Here is a 17,845-nt window from a genome sequence, read left to right as displayed (position 1 = left end):
TAGCTAGCAGCACTTTCAATGTATGCTGCATATACAATACAAAGTCTGATACAAGCATGGTATATGCTTGTCACGAGGGTGCAGGCAAGAAGAGTGCGAATTAAATGTGCTCATTTATAAATGACGATACAATATACCACAAGAATACACCCACTCCGTCTCCAGGCCATGAGTGGCCTACTAGGACCATCCGACTGCCGTGTCATCCCCAGTGGAGGATGCAGATAGGAGGGGCATGGGGTCAGCACACCACTCTCCCGGTCGTTATGGCGGTATTCCTGACCGAAGCCGCTACTATTTGGTCGAGTAGCTACTCAATTGGCATCACGAGGCTGAGTGCACCCCGAAAAATGGCAACAGCACATGGTGACCTGGATGGTCACCCATCCAAGTGCCGGCCACGCCCGACAGTGCTTTACTTTGGTGATCTCACGGGAACTGGTGTATCCACTGCGGCCAGGCCGTTGCCACTCAGACTACTGCTCAGCTCGTAATAAGAGACACTTAGCAGATTCCTGTTGTACCTAAGCAATTCTAAGCTTCAACAAAATTCAACAGTACTTTTCAGTGAGAGAACACAGCAATTAGGATTTTGATATTATACAAAGGAAGCTAAGTAAATAGGGTGGACTGTTTACCATGCATTATGTCACAGAGATGATTCTTACAAGTTCAAAACCAAGGAAGTTTCTCGTTAGAGAGATTGCTGCTTCTTAAATACTAGACTGAAGTCATGGTAGCAGGCAAATCAGGGAGACAAGAACTTCTGAAGGAACTCAAAATATTGGAAGACAAAGGAAGGAAACATTTCTGCTGATACTTTTTCATATTCTGTTTTTATACCACAAGAAGGGCTTGTATCACAGCTTCCACAGTGAAGAATAAAATGAAAAGTCACACTTTACTTCTTGGTCCAATGGGGTCCACTCGGAAGACTTCAATGTTATCTGCCTGACAAACAGCTACCTTCCTATGCAAAAATTTTGAAGTGGCCAATAAAGAATGACAGCCAAGATGGCATGTGAATGAACTTTCAAATACTGATTACTGTTGTGGAATGATGCATTAGTACTATGAAATGTAGAACTGCACTTGTTAAATTGTATACAATTAAGATAAAGTTAATGTGAATAAAATGGTGTGTGCAATTTCAGTATCTTTTACATGTATTTTTTTAAGAGGTCAGTTTCCACCTTTTAATGACTAATTGCATTACCAAAATATAACATTACAAAATCAATCCCTCGTCTGGCAAGAAGTAGAAAGATATAATGGGTGACTCAAATCCTTTGAGTCTAATTGAAACAGGTTTTGGTGGGTCCTCAACCTATTGTACTGAGATAAGGAACCAATGGTCAGAAATGAGTATTATTTTGTGTTATGGACATACACTGTGCACACTTCATAACAACAACATAGCTCACAGTAACTGTTCAGAGCAACAATCGCCAGTCTCAATGCCCGCATGGCAATGACATACGCAATTCTACTGCACTCTTGCAATAATCCTAGGTGTCTGTTGTACACTGGACTGGTAGTGGGTGATAAGCAGCTTGCACCCCTGACCACACGAACAGTCGTATCAAACACAACTTAGCTTATAGTATGCGTGTCACGTGATGGCTGCAAGCATCACACTGGTGCATTAACCTGTGCTGCAAACACACCACTATCCCTGATGTCAGGTGTCCATTGCATCAGACAGCTTGTGAGGTGTGTTACTGTGAACAGTGCATGACACATAGCCACAGGTAGAACATTACTTGTCACAAAAGTTGGCAGACATGCATTTAATGTATGGTGTGGCAGGATGTAGTGCCAGTAAATCAGCATTAATGTATGTGGAAGGCTTTTTGAACAGGCATCATCCTTAGTGGAAGAAGTTTATCTCTATGTATACCAACATGTGAGAGATGGGGTCATTTGCTCCACAGAGAGTTGGCCAAGGTTCCTGCCAAAGACATATCTAGACACCCGACTTTGAGGAGATGGTGTTGGATCGTGTGGCCGACCATCCAGCAATAAGCACCCAACAACTTGCCATGAAACACTCACTTCAAAGGAAACAATGTGCACAGTACTGATGGAACAAGTATTACACCCATATCATAAATAAGATGAGCAAGCACTGGGACCAACAGATTTTGAGTCCCGTGTTCACTTCTGTAAATGGATTATGCACCACAGTGCTGTAGTACCAAGCTTTGTACAGTCTGTATTGTTCAAGATGAGCCCTCATTTACTCGTAATGCTGTTCTCAACAGCCGCATCAGCAGTGTATGAAATGAGAACAATCTCTGCATCCCTATCTCAATATAATTAGCTGCAGACCCTCTATCACTTGTTTCAATTTGACCCACAAGGCTTGGAACATACTGTATATGTCCAACAAAATAGATAAAAAAGCAGTAGGTCGTATCTCTGAGGAATGTGAAAATTTTAGGACAGGACAGGAAGAGGTAGAAGAACTAAGTCTCAGGTTTAAAAGAATAGTTGACCATGTACTGGAAAGATATGAATGAGGTATCTCAAACAGAATGGATTCCTCCATGTCAGTCATCATGTATTCTGAAAACCTCAATCATGTGGAGCCCAACTTGAACTTTTCTCACATGACATACTGAAAGCTTTGGGTCAAAGCAGTCAAGTAGATGCAGTATTTCTTGATTTTGAGAAAGCATCTGACTCTGTACCACACCTATGCTTATTATCAAAAGTGCAATCACATGGGGTATCAAGTAAAATTTGTGACTTGGTCTGAGGACTTTTGGTAGTATCTTGGCTGGAGAGTCATCAACAGATGTAGAAGTAACTTGGAAGTGTGTTCAGACCCTTGCTGATCATGTTGTGTATTAATAATATTGTGCACAATGTTAATAGTAACCTACAAATTTTGCAGATGATGCAAAGTAGTGCACAGCGTTTCTACTGTATAGCTGCCCAGTGGCTGCCAATGCATTATGATTAGAACTCTTGCACTGATTGGCCCAACTGCATGTTATGTATTACCAAATACTATAATTTCATACACTGAAGATGGGATTTTAAAATCTTGAAACAGGTCATGGTTTAAACAATTATTAGTAAAACTGAAGTGGATCTCTCTAAATAAAGTAATTGTGCCTCTCAGTTGCGAGTGTCCTACACACCAAATTTTGGGCATCTGTAATTAAGTACCGACTGAAAGAAGCTGCATAAATATTCAGATTTTGATAAGATTTCAATGTGGTGCAAAAATTGGCAACTTGCTTTTAATGTTCAAAAAGTAAAATTGAGCACTTCATTAAAAAATAAACAAATAAAAAAAAGCAAACATAGTATCCTACGGCTACACTATCGACAAATAAGAGTTTGAGCTGGTCAACTCATACAAATACTTAGGTGTAACAATTCGTAGGGATAAAAAATGGTACCATCACATAGGCTCAGTAATATGTAAACCAGGGAAATGCAATCAGTCTACTTGCTTACAAATGACTCGTACAACTCATTCCAGAATATGCCTCACACTGTGGGACATATACCAAATAGGATTTACAGAGAATATTAAATGTATGCAGAGAATGGCAGCACGAATTGTCATTGGTTTGTTTGCTCCATGGGAGAGTGTCACACGATGGTGAAGAAACTGAATTGGTCATTTCCTGAAGAAAGTCTACTTACAAAGTTTGAATAACCGGCCTTACCAGATTAATTACAGTAAGCAGAAGATGCACTTAAACAATCATTCTTCCCACACTACGTACATGAAACGATTGGGTAAAAACCGTAATAACTGGTATAAATGGACTTACCCTACGTCATGCACTTGACAGTGGTCTGCAGAGTGTAGATGCAGATATGAAGTCATTACACAATTTTTCTCAGTTTACCAATGTATATTGGTTGACTAAGCCCCCTTTAAAAATATAGTATTAAAATGTGCTACTTAATGAGAATAAAGTATTTGCTGTAAAAACTTAAAAGTAAGGAAAGTTAATAATGCAACAGATAACCTCTAGTGCTTAAAAATATGTCATCATATACTTAAAACAATCTCCATGCATGTATGTCAAGCAACAAGGGACATAAATGCAACAACTGCTAACAATCTGTTTAACTGATCATGACCTAGAAGCTACAGAAAGTAATCAGTACATAGTTATAGATAGTTCTTACTACAGCAGGACTAATGTACGACAAGGAGAGTGTGACAGGAGGGGGTTTGTCAGTTTAAGTGCATGACACTCTTTGGTCACAGATAGTAGATATAGCTCTATTGCTGTAACATTTTGAATACTGTGCCATAGAATTAAAACTGGAAACTCACTGTTTCATAATTATAACAGTTTCCAAGTTACCTACATGAGATATTGGAGAGTACTTTCCTCAGCAAGAAACCATTATTGTAAAACTATAGAAATGGCAGTAAGATTACAATATGTGGAGAATGAACATTGATTTTCTTTCAAATAACAACAATTATAAACAACTGGACTAATTACTGGCCACTTGCAACTTACTCTCTCTGATAACACTCACTACAATAGCATGTGGCTCAAGTAAGATCACTATTGATAATCTGTTTCTGAACATAACATGTTATAGTGAAGTAAAAATACAGATAATAATAAATGATCTGTCTGATCAAGTTGGTGACAACATTAAAACTTGTCAGCAGAACAGCAGTAAATGATCATACCGAAGTTAAACAAATTAGAGCAATAAATGGTAGATCTACTAGTCTGCTTGGGAATAGCTTACATCAGAAGCAATGGAAAGAAATTTGCCAGGCTGACACAGTTGCCATGAAGTGATTGGCTCAGGCAGGTGAGTGAGTGCTGCAGAGTGCTCCGAGTCTCTGCTGCAAGCCACAATAAGAGGTGGGGGTCGTTATCCAGTGGACCAGTGAGCAGATGCAACCTGGAATTCCCATAATAGGTAAGCTGTACTGCCACATGCCTGTGAATGCCAAGGCAATATGACCAACTTCTGACTGTGCGAAAACTAACGTCTTTGAATTTTCCCTGAAACCACAAAAATCACTTCCAGACATTCTACAGAAAATCTGGCAAAAGTGTTGAAATCATAACAAGATAAATGCAATAAAACTATTACTACATCTATAAAATAAATCTCAACGAAATCATTAACATTTATGTGTAAAATTTTTTGTAACAAAATCCTGCCTTTTGTGTCTCTTCTCTGAAGAGGATTCTCTTATGGTATCTATTATGTCCATTCTAATTCTGATATTTTCCACATCTTTGTCAATGTCAGTGAACCATGTAGGTTTGGATTTGTAGTTGTTTAGTAAGTTGAAGATTTGCTTGGTTAGTCTGTTACTATCCATCCAGTATATGTGTCTACAAAACTTCTTTTCCCTGCTACATCAATGAGCTTTTCCAGTAGAGCTCTCTTGTTTGATCTTTATTTGTATTCCATATTACTATTACTTCTAGGTCACAATATTTTCCTTTGAATTCTTCTTTCAACTTATTCCAGTTTCTAAAGATCCCAAATTTCATTAGTTTAAGAATTTCTGCTGCATACAGTGTTAGGTTACCACTATTTGACGGTGTCTTAGTTATGTGTACTAGGACAATTTTTTTGTTACCTAAGATTTTTTGTTATTTGGAATGCCCTTTCCATTTTCTATGGCTATCTTTTCTTTTGTATTGCTTGTCATCCACTCCTCTAGGTATTTAAAACAGTTTGTTTTTTAAGATTTGGAGGAGCATCACAGATATTTATACTTTTTTAATTCTCTCACTACCTTCCCTAATGCACAGCTGGATAGTAGGGGTGCATCTTCCTATTTTACTACTGATTTTATTTCAAAAGTTTTTGACAGTTCCCACATAAGTTTTACCTTCAATACTGTGTTTGTTAAAGTTCCTTTAATTATTACTGCTGCTTTAGTGTCAAGTTGGAATTCCTCTATAATGGTGATTAGTGCATTTCTATCAGCTGACTCATACACCTTTCAAAAATCTACAGAAGTTATCACATACTTCAAGTATCCGATTTTTCTCGTTTCTATTATGTTCTTTGGATTTAATCTATTAATCCTAACATTCATCCTGATGGTAAATTGTTTATTTTTCCAAATTTCATTAATGATTTCTGTTAGAAAATTTTGTCACTAGAATGTTTCCACAATACAGCAACTATATTGTCTTTTCCTTATGCTGTGTTATTTTTAAGCTGTTTTGTGATTTTTTTTTTATTTCCTCTACTGTTGGTGGCTTAAAGAGTCTGGCTGTATTTGGATTACGTCAGTATTTTGGTGGATTGCAGTTGTGTAGTTCTTTGAAGTAGTCCGCAAGTAATCCTACAGTTCTCAGTGTTATTATATGCAGCCTTCTGTCTTTTTGGACCTTTTAACTGTAAACGTGGTGCTTGGAACCAGCAGAGTGGAGTTATTTATCTTATTATCAAACAGATAAGTAAATCATTATAAATAATTTATTTAATATAGTATTTATGAAGATAGTGCCAATGTCCTTTTATTACAATTTGTTTACATTTGTTCAGAAGAATTTTAATAAGATAATGTTTGTAAGAAGGCTAATATTATAGTATGGCAGCAGCAACCTGAATAATAATAGTAGTTTGTCTAGCTCTTCTCTTCCATTTTAATATGTGTAAAATATAAATTAAAGTTGATTGTTATGCAGTGTTTAGCATGTAATAAAGTAACGTCTGTCTGCAAATTGCCTAAGTATGTTTGAAATATCTAAAGATTATAAAGTATGTGCTTCGAATTGTGGCCTGATTCCAAATGTTCACTTGACTACAGTATTTGGTCAAATGGCAGAAGTTTTAACAAGACAGTAAATCATGATTAATGGTCTTTTGATATTTGAATCTAACTAGATAAGGTCACAGATAATGTTTGCCTGGCTAGTGAGCCACATGTCTACAAGCAGTAAACAGAATTATTTCAACATGCTTCTATTCAAGACTTAGAGAATAATTGGGATTACAGTTTGATAACTAATTCAACTGGGACGAGCACACCACAGAACTGCTTAAGTGTCTTAACAAATCTCTATTTGCAAAGCGAATTGTGTCAGACATAGGGGATATAAAAATGAAAAAGCTGGCATGCTATGCTTACTTTCATTCCATAATGTTATATGGGATTATTTTTTGTGATAATTCATCAAGCCAAGCTAAAGTTTTCTGGGCACAAAAACGTGCAGTAAGAGTTATATGTGGTGTGACCTCAAGAACATCCTGCCAGAAGCCTGTTTAGGGAACTAGGGATACTAACTACTGCTTCCCAATATATTTATTCCTTAATGAGATTTGTCATTAAAAATATATCACTTTTTCAAACCAACAGCTCAATTCATGGAATCAATACTAGAAATAAGAATAATCTTCACAAAGATTTAAAGTCACTTAGTCTTGTTCAAAAAGGTGTGCATTATTCAGGAACACATATTTCAATAACTTGCCAGCAGCCATAAAAAGCTTAACAACCAATGAAATTCAGTTTAAGAGAAGCCTAAAGGATTTATTGGTGGCCAACTCCTTCTACGCCATTGATGAATTTCTCAGTAAAACCAACTGATTTGTGTGTGTCTGTGTGTGTATGTGTGCAAGTACAATCTAACTTCTACACCATTTCAGTGCAGTAATGTGTTAATTGTAAATAAGTATTATAGTAGTTGTATTACACATTTATTACCTTATAAATAAATAAACTTTTATTTTAAATTCAGTGCATTAGTATTTGTAAAATGATTCTTTCATATAGTGTCCATTAAAAAATGATGGGCTTTCAACTTGGGACCTGTGGAATGGTACATTAGCTTATTTGTTTTAGTTGTAAATATTTGTCATGTATTGTAGTTTTTCTGACATGTTATACATCCTGGAGGACCTCCTCACTACCGATCAAATGGAATGAAAGTTAATCTAATGTAATCTAATCTAACCAGAACAGAGAGGGATAGCACAGCTATCAATGACTGAGTTCTGTAATAGAAAAAATGGTTATTGTATATAGTCTTCAAAGAACTTATTGACCTTTAAAAATTTTATTCAGTTTGAGGAATTTAGGTGCACTGCACGATACCTTTGGCTTACATTTGTCATTGCCTACCAATGCTGTGCTGGATCACTTAATTGATCCAAACTGCTTATTGTGTTCAAATACCAGCCTGCATAAGGCCATAATTTGAAGTAATTTGAGTTTCGTTTAAATAAACTTCATTTACTCATGTATTTTATACAATGTTCACTGACTGTCAGCTAAGTGTGCCTTATGAATAATCTGTGCTTCTATAAGGATTTAAAGCAAGAGTGCACCGCAACACCCCTAATTTCACATGAGTCACATCCAAGTTTAAGTCGTGTATTTGCCCTCTGGCTGCTAGGTACCAACAAATCAATCTTGACTGGTGACTAATTTCACAATATTTATCAGTTACCAAACACCCTTAGTTAAGTTGCAATTCATTCCTAGGTCATTCCAGGGTCAGAAGTCAAAAGTGCAGAAGCAGCAGCAGCAGTAGTAGTAGTAGTAGTAGTAGTAGTAGCAGATAGCTGTCTGTGGGTGCATATTCACTGTGGGAGTAGGCATCCGTATACATGATACTCCATGGGTCTACACCAATTTGTTCCACCACATTTCCATGCCACAGTCTCTGCGTAACAAATTTTATATTACCACACTTTCTTGTCACAGTTTCACAGGACAACTGCAAACATCCTATTGCCTCTCAACACTGCAGTTGTTACAGGGCTGCTGCATCTGTGCCTTTCTCGGTTCCTGCCTCAGTTTTGTTGAGTCACTGCATTCCTGCCACCACCTGCCCACATTGCAGTTGGTGTGCAGGGCTGCCATGATCATTCTGTCACATGTCCACGTTACAACTGTCACAGGGTCATCACATCACTGCTGCAGCCTGTCCATGCAGCAATTGTTGCAGGACCGCTGTAGTCTCACCACGGTGCAGTTTTCGCTGGGCCACCACATCTGTGCTGCTGCCTGTCCACATTGCTTTTGTAAGACTTCTGCATCTGTGCTGATGTCTGTCTTGGCCTCAGTTCTGTCACACTTATCCTCACCACTACCTGACCAGATGGCAGCAGTCACAGGACCATCTTGTCCATGCCAACATCTGTCTGAGCCACAGCAACTCAGTGTTGTCGTGCCTATCACTGTCACAACTTGACCATAATGCAGCCATCGCAGGACTGCCCGACTGCACTGACATCTGAGTAGTAGTGACTCTCTACTGCAACATCCATGCAGCACTGCTTCCATGCTGCTGACTCCTCGTTGCATCGCCTCTGTGCCACAGCATCTCAAGGCTACCACCTACATGCTGCGTCACCTCTGTGCTGCCACCTTCGTTTTGCAACATTTTCGTGTCCCTATAACTATACTGTCTCGCCTCCACACTGCTGCATCTCTGCACCACATGATCTCTGCTTCTGAGCCGTAGGGTCTCTGGGCTGCCGCTTCTAAGCCACGTCATCTCCACACTACTGCTTCCACACGACAGCTTCTCCGTGTCATCGCTTCTTTACCACATCGACTCTGCAGCTTTATGGCTCCTCACCCATTCAGCTCCACACACCACATTGTCTCTGTCTCCACGCCACAGCAGTCTCCACTCCGCTGCATTTGTGTCATACCATCATCTGCATGATGCAGCATCTCCGTGCCGCTGCCCCCACGCTCCAGCTTTTCTGTTGTTGCCACCTCCATGGTGCGTTATCTCTGGGCCACAATGCCTCCTCACTACTGACGGTGACATCAGGCAATTCCAAGGCACATCACACAATAACAATGATTGAGAGAATTTTAAGTGCCACAGCAATTGTTCTTCTTTTATTGTGTTTGAATTGTCTGCCACGGCTAACGAAAACAAAAGATTGCCAAGTAATCATGGATTGTATATAGTGAAACAGGGAGCCCTAAAAGCCAGAGAGAAGTGAGTTTTGAGAAGCAGTGATAAAGGAAGATCAATCCACAGTACTTTTGAATGCTCTGAGATGTGAATTAATTGGGAAATGTGACCAATTTGGGGAATATGGATTCAAAATTAACAGGAGAAATGGAATGTCTGAAGCCAGAACACAAATTCAGAATAAATTTGAGATTACTGTTATACTCGTTGAGGAAGTTCAGTGAAGGGTTGATGGGTCAGAGAAAGGATTAGTAGCTAAAACAGAAGCTGTGCAAATTTTCTTGTGGGGCAGATTCAGCACAAAAACAAAAGTGTAAAATGTATAAACAACAAACAGATGTAGAATTCAGGTCAGTCAAGATAGAATTTTCTGAATGCCACAAAGGGAAAAATAGTAATAGAAAACAATCAGAAGGAGAAATAAATATTTTTAAATATATTTAATAATGTAGCAGCTGGATATGTAATTTAATGTTATGACATCCTGTGGGGCAAGGGTTCAATACCAAATCCTTTGGTGGAAAAAATAGGTATCATGCAGTAAATTTCTTGGTTGTATGTAAGGATAATTTGGAGCTGGTATAAGTGAGGTTGCTAAAACTAAATTTATAAAGAGGTTGAAGAAGGGGCTGAAACCTAGTCTAATCAAAGTGTTGAGCACTTATAGATTATAATATACTAAAACAAAGGTATTGAAAAAGTATTGGGGACAGGCGTAGTGTATGAGATTGCTGAATAATTTGTTGAATGGCCCCAATTACAGAAGTGGGAAGGAAAACATGAAGGAGTTATGTGTTAGGGAGCTGTATAAATTAATTCATTTGGACATGTCACTGGATGCGCTAAAAGAAATTCAACTTTGAAAAGCCGGCTGCCAGAAGTCTTGTAATGGGAACTCATCCCGAATCCTGCTGATTGTGTGGAAGAATTTCTCAACTCCCACTGAAAATTGTGGATAGGGTTTTAAGTTATAGATGAAGATATGTTGAACAAAGAGAGAATAGCAGGAATCAGGGTGGGAGAAATTACAATAATAACAATCTGAATAGGCACAGCACTGTCATAAATGGAGAGATACAGAAATGGGCACAACAATCAAGGTAGGGACTGGAGAGAGGCAGCATGAAGAAAATAGAAATTTTGGGGAAGAAGGGGTAATTTTGAGCCAAGAAAAGATAATGACAGGCAAGCAGCAAGGCAAGAGGGACATTCAGATGCCAATTTTCAAAGCAGACAGTTGGGAAACTAACTGGTGAATCACTTAAGAACCATGAAGGGATTTATAATTAATAAATTAGTAGGGCCTTTTATGTCCCGGGATAGTATTCATGGCAGACAATAAAAATTCGTCCCAATTCTACATTGGTAGCTCCCAGAAGCCAAACCACTTACGTCACTGATTAGTAGGCTGCCAGCTAGGAGGAAATGCTGAGTTATCGCAGCATGATGGAACCATCGAGCACCCAAGTCTGCAAGTGAAGCATAAGTATGTCATGGAAGCCGAGAGATACTGTCATACTAGTGACAAAGCAGATTTTCATAAGGAAGGCAAGGTACACCGTAACAATAAGTATTCATGTGCAAAGCCAGCAAAAAAGAGCCTCTGAAAGGATCGAGTGAAAACCAGGACACATGATGTCACAGCCATCCCCACTACCACAGACCACACAGGAAGCGCCAACATTAAATACCCCACACTTCTTAGCAAATGTCCATTGCTGCATGCTGATTGTCAACTGCCCAGTACATAGTCTCCACCCTTGTGTCAGCTGCAGCTGCCCAGTGAGAGTGGAAGCTACGCAGGTCAACCCTTGGCTTATGAAACCAAAGTCCAGCTGGATGGACGCTGTTGCTGCGAGACAACACAGAAGGGGCGCAGAGGCCACCATCACCCTGCAGGTCTGCTGGAGGCTTCCTGCATGATCTGAATGCTGTCTGTCATCCACCATTGAGATTGGGGCACTGCTGTTGCTCATCCCGTTCCTGAACAGACACCGATACTGCTGGGTCCTGTCTCCTCAATGGGGGCTGAGAGCTGACCCCTGGTTGCAAATCTGTAACATCAAGTCCTGCAAGACAAGCGCATGCTCAGCTTCTGCTACTGACAAAGTGCTGCTCCGTTGGCCCGGCCGTGGCCCAGTGCTTTTGAAGACAATGCTGTATTACTGCCTAATAAATGTGTTATTAACAATGATGTTTTCTTGGCTTTCTCAAGCATAACTAGATCCTCAACACTGTATCCTAGGTCCTCAACATCACATCCTAGGCCCTCAACACCGCATCCTACCCAGCTCTCTCGTGACAACTGTAAGAGTCTGGGACCAGTCTCCTATATCTGGTGTCAGCAAACAGTTGCCAGTGGTAGAGATGCCTTCACCTGATATGACACCCATACATGTAGGACAGCAGCAGCCAACCATCTATGAAGCTCTGATGTGAGGTCGTCAGCTACGAACTGAAGTTCATAACAGTGGTGCGGTGAGTGACCAATATTTGTTTGCTTTCTCGCTCTCATTTTCATATGGCCATGTTGAGCCTTAGAGACCTTCACAGAACATTAAAAGTGTCATTTGTAATACCACAGGAACCTACAGACTTGTCTCAGTTCAGTGGGAACTCAGAGGAGTTTACTTGCAGCCAGTGTGGTGTCTGTACTATAATTTATCTAGGCAGAGCTTGCCATGTATTTAAGCTGTGTCAGCTGCCTGTGGTACCTGTAGACCAGTTGGTCACAAAGCATACCAGTGCACAGAATCTCTTTGGGCTATGATAACAGTGTAAAGATTAAGTATAGTATACACCCCCCCCCCCCCCCCCCCACTGGCATTGTGTGTGCAGTTTCCTTCTTTTTTGGTATAACGTCTAATGGAGTTTACACAAATGCCAGAAACACAAGCAGTGACTCTGAATGAAATAGAAGAAGCTTTAAAGGGGCAGGTAGCAGTGGTGTTACAAACTCCAACACGATAGGGGCAAGACAACAAAGCACTATGTAGGAATATGGAACAATGGGAAGCTGTTGGGGTCAAGGACTCTTTGGTTCAGGAGAAAATGAAACCATGGTGAATGTACCCATCCATCACTGTATCTCACATTGGCTACTCACAGAGTGCCATTTTCAGGGAAAGCAATCAAGGATGTATCTATTTTTATTAGTGATGTAAAGGCTGCCACTAAATTGGGAAAATGGTCAGAAGAAATGGCTCTGAATATGGCTAGATTAAGGTTAGTGGGTGACGCAAAAACATACATTGTATACCATGAGACCTTCAGTAAGGCTCAAACGTCGGCTAATGGTGTAACATAGTGCTATCAGAAGCAGGACAATGTTAGGTTCTTTAGGGAAAAACTCAATGGACTGTTGCAGAAGCAAGACAGTCAGTGGAGTCCTTCTATGACTGAACTCGCAAGTGTATGAACTAATGCAGAATGCAGAGGCTGATAGGGTGATTCTGCGTGGGGCAGAAAATAGGCCTCTGGACATATTCCTAAGAGATATCTGCTGGTCTGTCATGGAGGGTCAGAATGGAGAACTCAAGTGACTTATCTGCTGCCATCAGGATTGCTACGCAATTGGGGGTAACTGACACTACTAGGTGAAGACAGAGTGATTGCGATGTTTTTTCTCCTACTAGGTGAAGACAGAGTGATTGCGATGTTTTTTCTTCTTAAGTGAAGTGTTGTAGATGTGGGCACATGGGTCACATCACGGAACAATGTCGTCAGCCTGAATGTTATGAATGAAGGGAGGTGGACCATACAGTGTGTGATTGTCAGAAGAAAGCACGAGACAAGCAACAGAAACAGGGGTGTTCATCTGTCGGATGGCATTCCCATTGGAACATGAGACTGCATAAGCATGTGCAGAGATGGAGTGTTGTTTGCTAGGCAAAGTAAATAGTACAGAACATAAATTTCTGGTGGACACAGGGGCTCATGTGTCAGTAGTCAGTCTGAATCTCTTGGGACCAAAGAGACTGTGATCACCACGGTACAGGTATTGCAGTGTAGATGATAATGATGTGAAGTCATTGGGGACAATGCTGTTCAATTTTAACATGGAAAATAAGTGTTTTCAAGAGCATGTAAAAGTATTGCCACGTGCTGGTGAGGGATAATGTGCAATCCTGAGACTCAACTTTCTTGCTAAACCTCACACAAAAATTAACCTTTTGCAGTGTACAATTGCTTACTGGGCCCTGATCAAAATCCTTCAGTCATGTAGCCTGAGCAGAAAATCAAAGATGACTGTCTATCAAACAGTCATAAGACCAGTGGTAATGTATGGCTCAGAAACATGGACAATGACTGTAGCAGAAGAAGAACTCTTGAGAAGATGGGAGAGGAAAATATTAAGAAAGATTTTTGGAGCCGTGTATGAGGTGTGGTAATGGAGGATAAGGAGAAACAAGGAATTGGAAGAAATGTATAGAAATCCTGACTTGGTGACTGAAATTAAGTGTTACAGGTTGAGATGGCTGGGCCATGTAGAAGGATCAAGCTGTCAAAAAGGTTTACACAGGAAATCCATGTGGCAAAAGGAGCAAAGGGAGAACCCGGAAACAATGGATGGAGGATGTGGAAAATGATTTGAGAAAGATTGGAGTCAGGAGATGGAGGAAACGAGCAGAAAATCATAAGGATTAGGCTGTGATTATCAGAGAGGCCAAGGCCCTACGTGGGCTGTAGAGCCAAGGAGTAAGTAAGTGTACAATTGAACATGGTGGGACATTTTTTCTGCTACGGGCAACACACAAAGTCCACTGATCATGAAAGTAGTAACCAATAAACTGCGGACATAGGCACTAAATATCAATTCACAAAGTACACGGAAGCTGAACTGGGTGAGCATAGATATGGACTACCTCACGATTTATTATATGTTGCAGAGCCTTTGGAAACTAAAAAAGAACTGAATAAATCACACTGTTGTGTACAGAGATGTATAGTACACGTCAGTGATGTGGATGGAGATTTTATGATTCCAGTCAGTCTTTGATAATTTGGCAGGGATGAAGTGAGTCTGCCATAGGGTTTTCTAATTGCCAATTTGGATGTTTTGGAGAAAGAGGACATGGATAGGTCACATGGGGACCTCCGCTGCAAGCAAACCGTCAAGACATCTGCATTATGCAACAAAGTGAAACATTTACAGGGAAATGATAGACAAACAATGGAAGCTTTGTTACTGCAGTTCATGGATTTGTTTAATCTGAGTGGTCCGCTACCAACAACTCCACTCACAAGACACAGAATACCAACAGGAAACAATGCTCCAATGTACAAGAACCCATATCAAGTCCCGAAATGTATGCAACAAATAATGAAAGAATTTATCAACCAGCAGCTGGCTGAAAGTTTTACTGAGTATCATGATACTCCCTGAGGGACACGGGGGCACTCATGATTTTGGTTCCAAAAGAGTCACCAGCTGGTACAAAAAAGAACAATTTTTTTTTGACATAACAGACTCTCGACAACTTGAGTTAGTATAACCATTTCTCCACCATAGATTTAAAGACTGGACATCACCAGAAGGTCAACCAAAGACAGCTTTTTCTGTCCCGAGGGGTCATTTCCAATATCATTGAATGCCATTCGGACTCAAGAATGCACCCTTTCAGAGATTATTGGATTGCGTACTTAGAGGACTGAAACCAAAACAATGTTTGATCTATCTGGATGACGTAATAATGTTTTCAACAGATGTGGAAAGGCATGTACAGTGGTTGGAGGAGGTATTAAAAAGGCTGGGAACAGCACAACTACAAGTAATACTACGCATCAATAAATGTCATTATGCAGCAATGGAAGTAACTTATCTTGGGCTTGTAATTAGCAGGGAAGGTGTGAGAACAGATCCACATTTGGTCTCAGCACTTCAGAATTTTTCATCACCAAAGAAAGTTAAAACAGTTGCAGAGTTTCATTGGTCTCTGTAATTATTATTGTCAATTCCTAAGGGACTTTGCTGAAATTGCCAGAGCAGCTTTGAACCATTTGTTAAAGAAAGGAGCAAGATTTGAATGGTCTACCAAATTTCAGATGATGTTCAGTACTTTAAAGTGAGCACTGACATTGGACCCATTTTCAATATTTCCCAATTTTGGAAAAGAATTAATTCGGTTTTGTGATACAAGTAATACGGATCTTGGGATTGCCCTAGAACAGAATATAGGTGATAAAGAGTGTACTGTAATGTACGCATCCTGACGGTTGAACAACACAGAGCAAAATTATTCCACGACTGAGAGCAAGATTCCAGCAGTAATCTATGGTATTACATACTTCCACTGTTGTTTATATGAGCAAAAGTTAAAGGTAGTGACAGATCACACTGCTCTCAAATGGTTATTACGACTGAAGGATCCTTGCAGCAGCTTCACACAGTGGGCACTCCATCTGAATGAATCTAATTATGACATAAAACACAACACAGAGAAAAGACACGCTTACGTCAACAGTTTCAGTAGAAAAATTGAAGTTCTACAAATACTGGGCAGCAGCGTTGCTAAAGGCAAAAGATGCAAGCTGCTGATGACAGTTAACAAGTCAAGTCACAATTTCAGTTTGTGACGCACGATGGCTTGCTGTGTAGAACAACAAAGTGCAGAATTACAAGTGGTAGTGGTAGTACCTGTAGCTTTCCGGAACAAAGTCGTGGCACAAGCACATTTATTTATTTATTTATTTTATTTATTTATTTCTTGTTCCGTAGATCCAGTTAGTGAGTCAATCACAAGGATATGGAACGTGTCAAATTGTACAGGTTTCAATTTAAACTTACAATAAATACAAGGGCATTTCAATGGCAAATTGTACATAGTTTAAGTAAGACATACTATAAATACAGTAACAGGTACAATGTCAGCTAGATAACATAACTACCATTTGACAGAAAAAGGAGTTTCAAATAAAGGTTAAAGATAAGAGCACAAAGTTAAATCAGATATTAGGCCTACAAGAGTAAATACATGTACAGCCAATCTGTTGTTACAAAAAGTGTGCTAATGCCCAAATGCACAATAAAATCAATTGAACTACTTCTAGACATAATACGTTTAGTGATGGTATACATTTTCTTTCAGGTATTCATCCACAGTATAATAAGATTTTTCTGTCAGGTAATCTTTGAGAACTTGTTTAAATTTTGGCAGTTCTGTATGAACACATTTGATATGTCGTGGTAGAGCATTGAACAGCTTCATGCTGGAATAGTAAACTCCTTTTTGTACCAGAGTGAGACGTTTCATTTCTAAATGTAGATTGTTTTTGTTTCTGGTATTATAACCATGGAATTTACTGTTGTCTTGGTAGATGGAATAATTTTTGCACACAAAGGTGAGCAAGGAAAAAATATACTGTGAGGCAGTTGTTAGGATACCTATCTTCCGAAACAAGTGCCTGCAAGAGTGTCTTTGATGGACCCCACACATTATTCTGATTGCTTTTTTTTGGATGGTGAAAACTTTTTTTGCAAGTGGTTGGTTCCCCCAGAATATGATAGCATATGACATCAATGAGTGGACCATATGCCGTCAGACCACAGTGGGTGAAGAGCAACAGATGGATGAATTACTGAAAAATTTTGGTGGAGGACTAGAAGACGAAGTTGAGCAATATGTCAGGAACTGCATACCTTGTGCACAATGAGCTAATCTTAGCCACTGAATGATTCCTTTACAATGTCTACTGGAAGCATCTAAACCATTTGAGATGCTTGGGATGGGCATTTCAGGCCCATTTAATAAAACACTAACCAGAAATAAATACATATAGACTATAAATTTGCTCAAGTATTAGTGAATAATTGGGTGCTCACATCTGACATTCTGGATATGCAAATTACTGACCATTGTACCAATTTCATGTCCAAGCTTATGAAGCAATTGTGTCAACTGCTCCACATTCACAAGCTTCCAACAAGGCCCTTC

General features: G+C 39.6%; 1 pseudogene; it reads right to left on the bottom strand.

Annotated features, from left to right (window-relative positions):
• Window positions 1-351: 351 nt before the first annotated feature.
• On the bottom strand, window positions 352-469 carry LOC124790429 (annotated as a pseudogene).
• Between the last annotated feature and the right edge of the window lie 17,376 nt (window positions 470-17,845).

The sequence above is a fragment of the Schistocerca piceifrons genome, chromosome 3 (assembly GCF_021461385.2).
Source record: "Schistocerca piceifrons isolate TAMUIC-IGC-003096 chromosome 3, iqSchPice1.1, whole genome shotgun sequence".
NCBI classification, from domain to species: domain Eukaryota; kingdom Metazoa; phylum Arthropoda; class Insecta; order Orthoptera; family Acrididae; genus Schistocerca; species Schistocerca piceifrons.
This window is presented reverse-complemented; position numbering and strand designations above follow the sequence as displayed.